The sequence below is a fragment of the Nuphar pumila genome, unplaced genomic scaffold (genome assembly GCF_984573655.1).
Source record: "Nuphar pumila unplaced genomic scaffold, dmNupPumi1.hap1.1 HAP1_SCAFFOLD_834, whole genome shotgun sequence".
NCBI lineage: Eukaryota > Viridiplantae > Streptophyta > Magnoliopsida > Nymphaeales > Nymphaeaceae > Nuphar > Nuphar pumila.
In genome coordinates, this window is record NW_028323506.1 from 3,402 (window position 1) to 8,817 (window position 5,416).

The 5,416-nt window shown below is 41.9% G+C and overlaps 1 pseudogene across 1 annotated transcript; it reads right to left on the reverse strand.

Annotated features, from left to right (window-relative positions):
* Positions 1-1,777: 1,777 nt before the first annotated feature.
* LOC149809726 (1-aminocyclopropane-1-carboxylate oxidase homolog 1 pseudogene) lies at positions 1,778-5,043 on the reverse strand (annotated as a pseudogene). Its single transcript, XR_016429575.1, has 2 exons — positions 4,553-5,043; positions 1,778-2,238 (listed from the first exon to the last, which is right to left on the reverse strand). The product of XR_016429575.1 is annotated as a 1-aminocyclopropane-1-carboxylate oxidase homolog 1 pseudogene (transcript).
* Between the last annotated feature and the right edge of the window lie 373 nt (positions 5,044-5,416).

Sequence of the window (5,416 nt, forward strand, 5' to 3'; positions counted from 1 at the left end):
GTTCTGCCCTCAAACAGCCCCAGATGTTCCCTCTTGGAAACCATGCTAGGTCAGTTGCCCCCTCAATTTTCCTGAACCCTTTTTTAATTCAGATAACTTAGAACTCAACTACAAAAACCGGCCCCTTAAGAGGGTGAGTTTAGCCGGCCTCAAAGCCCTATTGTGGAATCCACCCTTTCTTACGGCCGGGTTCTCTCTCTCTCTCTCTCTCTCTTCGGGGAGAGGTTGATCGAGTCTCTTTCTCTCTCTTGTTTCTCTTACATTTTTTTACTCCATTTTTCTCATGCTACACAAACAAGCAAATTTTGTTATTTGGAAAGGTTATCATATCAAAACTTCTCACAGGTAAAATTTTATTTTCCCATGAGAACTTTTCTTGCTTCCAAACATGCCCTAAGATATCATTTTGGCCTCTTTTGCATGCTAAAAAAATATTTAGAAGACAAGATGACTAGGATAAAACTTTTATGGAAAAAAAGCCTGATGTTCCTAGACTTTTTTTTTCAGATAAATGAGCCAAACCTGATTAAAAAGTTCTGAATAAAGTTTTTCCATGTTTGCTAGAAACATGGAGAATTGCACGGGTCCCACCTTTTTTGAACAAGTTTTTTGTTCTTCCAAAACTTTGTCCTACAATCAATGGCCTTAGGGAGGGTTTGACACCGTGGTTAGAAAAAGTTGCGTGACTTGCTTTTTGGGCATATTAACACCTCAAAATTGCCCAAAAAGGGGGAAGCTTCTCCCGCTATTGATAGCACACATGGGCCCCACTGAAAGCCAAAAGTTTTTTCGTGGGAGAGAATTTCTCCGGTGCCATCAAATACACCCTTAGGGCACGTTTGGAAGTGGAAAAGATTTAGGAAAAGTGATATAAATTGAAAAATTCGTATGGTTCCAAACAAGAGAAATTTTTTCTCTGGGAGAGTTTTTCTAAAAAAGTACACTTTTTGATAGGAAACATTCTTTCATAGGAACGTAATCGAATGTTTGCAAATTTTGTGGTCGCTCTCTCTCCATCTCACCACCCACCACCATCTATCTTCACCACCACCATCCATCTCACCAACATCCACCATCACCCACCTCTCGAAAAAATGGCCTCCCCACACACCATCCATCACCACCACTACTACCACCCACCATCACTCACCTCCCAAAAACTATGTTGGAGAAGCTCCACCACCACCATCACCACCACCACCATCACCACCCCCAGGATGATTTTTCACCACCACCATCATCACCCCACCTCCTGAAAAACTGCCCTTTCCATGATGATTTTGCCACCATCCATCACCACCACCACTATCACCCATCATCGCCCAGCTCCCTGGAAACCATGTCGGAGAAGCTCCACCACCACCACCCATGATGATTTTCCACCGCCACCGACCATCATCCACCTCTCAAAAAAATGTACCAGAGAAGCTCCACCACCCCCACCTCTTCTCTCTCTCTCTCTTTTTAAGATTTTTCATTTTATTTTTCTCATGCTGCGGAAACAAGTGAAAAAATTTCATGAAAATTTTTCATTTAGAAAAAATATTATATCAAAACTTTTCATAGGCAAAATTTCCTTTTTCTATGAGAGTTTTTCTTGCTTTCAAACGTGCTCTTAGAAAAAAGTTACAAAAAAAACACATTTTGGGCCTCAAAAACCCTGCTTCTGCTTCTGCTTCTGCTTTTGTAAATTATAAGATTTAGGATTTAGGATCAATGCCGTGTGCACTGAACAGACCATATCATACACATTGTGCAGCATGCACATGCAGCACATGCAAATCCATGTAGGACCCCACAAACACATGTAGTCCATGCAACAAAAGGATTGAATCCATGCCATGTGTGTGCGTGCGAGTTGGTGATGCTTATCACTTGGAGCCATGTCATAAAAAAAGATAAGACACAGAAAGTACCTGTAGAAGGTCACCAATGTTTATAATCAAGGCACCTGGTTTTGCTGTAACATTGACCCATTGTCCCTGGTGAAGAACTTGGAGGCCAGCAATCTGGTCTTGAAGGAGGATAGTGAGAAAGGTGGGGTCCGCATGCTTGCTGGCCCCCAATGTGAGTTCTGGCTGAGGGCAAGGTGGGTAGTAGTGACAAGCAAAAGCATGACCCTTGGAGCAGTCTATATCGTTGAGATAGCCGGGGCTTAGCCCAAGGCCCTCGGAGACTATCTCGAACAGTGTCCTTCCTAGTTTCTCAACTTCTTTTGAGTACTCCAGCAGTATATCCCTGTAATACAAAAAGAAAAGAGAAATACAAATGGAACTTCAGAAATTTTAATATTGGAAAAATGACTGTTAACATGCATTTTGACTTTATCAGTACCCATCCCACTTTCCTGGAGAAGGTGGTGCATCTATAACACCCCCAAATTTGAATTTTTTTTATGCCATTGACATAAGTTTTTCTTTTTAATTTAAATAGAACATTGATATAAGTTTGAGACGATCAAATACCTCCAATTTTTACAGCTTTAGATTCATATAATTAGTAACAATATAAAAGATTGGCAAGTTATGGTTTGTTGGTGCACTCAGAGAATCCTCAATATTGTAAAGAAAGGTCCAAGTCCAATCTTGTTAGGTGCAGATCAGTGTGGCTGACCTTTAGGCAGCATTCCAAACACAGAACAGAACTCGCCCAGGAACACAATGGTCCCTGCTGGCAGGTTGTCCCGCATTTGCAAAACACAACAAATGGCTCCCGCTGCAGCTACTCTCAAAAAATGGGGATACCAGAGTTGGACCCGACTCTCGGGTACAAAATGCGGGCATCTTTGCATGCAAACGGGGGGCCCTTGGGGACATTTGCAGATTGCAGTATGTGGTAATGCAGATTTTTTATGTAGCATAGTACTATGGACAATATGTTGGCACACTAAAGCTTATACAGGGATTAAAATGGCATTCATACTCTTAGAGAATAAGTACAGATAATTGAAAAAGGAGGGAATGGGCAAGAGGGATTTGGCGGTTTTGCATCTATTTGGCCCATTGCCTGGCGTACAAAGTTGTGAGCAAGAGTGAGGTCACGACTTCAAAACCTGCAGTGCGCGTCCCTTGCTGCAAGGATGAAACGAGAGAGCGTGGATAAAGTGCAATCACATTGCACACTTTAGTGTGCCGCTGAACCTGATCCGCCCTCCATTTTCTGTTGAGCCGCACAGCAGACAGGCTGTATCCTAGAGATGGTGGGTCAGTTGCAGCAGCACACCCAACCAAACTGTGTAATGTGATTGCACCTGATCTGCCCTCCGAAATTAGGTGTACTCCCTGATGGCAATGAGGACATTGGGGTTTACCAACTGGGCTCCACTTGTCTGGTAGGAGCAGCTAGTGAGCCTCACCTTGTGTTGGGAAGTTGCAGGTTCAAAACCCAATGGTACAGTTGTATAACTGGTAGGGATTTGCCTAACCTCAGCTTGCCTTAAAAAAAAGGACATTGTGGTTTTACATGGATAGATACTAACATGACATGGGTCAACAAAAAAAGAAAAAGATGTCAACATACACTCGTGACTTGTATATTTCAGATTTGACTGTCCATATCGATCAGGGAACTAATCTGATTTACATTTGATTGACAGTACCCCATCTCTTTCACTTCAGTTTAGAACTGCCCTATATGATTAACTCAAATTCAATTAAAAGCCCTATTTGAGAGGAAATATTCGGAAAGAATCAGTGAAACTGATTTAATAAACTAGGAAACATGAATTTTTAGGAAAGGGGTAATGTTTGCTAACATTTGCTAACATAGTGGGTAAGGAACTTCTTAGTAAAAAAAATATAATATTATTATTTTTAGTTCTTTTGCACATTTGACCTTTCAGATGTGAAGTAGTATTAAGTTTAGTGGAATGTGATTTTTGGATCATGTTTTTATGACGTATATGTTAAATTTTATGATGATTCAAAAATCAATAGCCTACAATGTACCAAATTTCTGAACTTCAAAAAACACATTTTCAAGATCCAATGTCAGATTCCTACTTATTTTGACCATGCTCAACGCATCCACGAAGCTTGATTTAGTCAAAACAGCCTTTCCCTAGGATTCTTACCCACGATGGTAGCAAATACTGTCTCTCGAAAGAATTAAAGAATTTTAGCTTTCTTTGAAAGTGTTCAAAATTCCTTCGTTCCAACTACCAATTCTTCTCAAATACTCTAATTCTGTTTGACAGAATTCTTTCCAACTGAGAGAAAAGATGAAATAAATGGTGTGGGTCGAAAAGTTGAGAGAGAAGAAATTAGTGCAGCAGAAAATATATGGGATTTTAGTTGAGGCAATTCAAAAAAAAAAAAAGATTTGGAATCATCTCTTCATTCTAGGACCTGGAATGAGGGAATAAAATGATTTGTAAACGGCAATTTCTCTCTTAATTCTATACTTTCAAACCGCTTCAATTTTCTAAAACACCACTGAGAGAGACAAACCAGAGAGACGAACCAGGAAAAGGAAAGAAACAGAACTCTCAAAACGGATCCCAACAAAGATTAGCTAGTAAGAATTAGAAAAGAGTTAAAAGACGTCAACCCACCTACAAGCAGAAGGCAACTCTTCAGCGGCCGGTGTCTCTGGGGCCATCAAGCAGAAGAGAGTGTCTCTCCAGTTGGCCTTCTTGGTCCGGAAGAGATCAAAGTTGCTGGAAAACCTGGCCTTCTTGCCTGTATCCCTCACATAAAACTCCATCTTCTCCTGCACCTCTTGTTCATTAAACCTGCGAATTCCCCTGATCACCTCTTCCATTGTTTCTAGGGGAATTCCATGGTTCACCACCTCAAAGAAACCCCACTCCTCAGATGCCCTGAGAACCTCTCGCGCTAACTCTTCTCGCCGGCCTCCCTGCACACCAAGCATGTCAATCAGGGGGGGTTGGTAGGAAGCCGACTGGTTCGGTGAGTTTCCCGGCGGGTCGATGAAGAATCTTGGGATGGTGGTTATGCCTGAATCGACAAGGCCTTTGACGCCGGCCTTGCTGTCGTCGAAGGCCTTGATTTCTTCGTCTCGCCCGGGATAAGGCTCCGCCATCGACATCTCAATTTCTTTTTTTCTTGCCTCTCTCTCTCTCTCTCTCCTGCAAAGTTTGGCTTGTTTTTTACCAAAATGCGGGCTCTACACGGCGAAGCAGGTTATATGTCTCCCCCCAGCCCCTCGAACAGGGCCGGTACTCTATCTCATGTTCGGGTGTTCCCAAAGAGTGCCACGTATAAGATGTGTGTACGCATCATATTGCATCATAATTTGGTGTTGTCGCAAAGACTTAAGTACCCTTTATCGTCATTCTCTTCTTCTTCCTTGAATGAACATAAATGCCCTCTATCTAGAAAACTGAATCGGCGGTTTGTGAAAAGAACAAAACTGCCCTCCATCGTTATCGTGCCAAAACGTTCCGCAAAGTTTG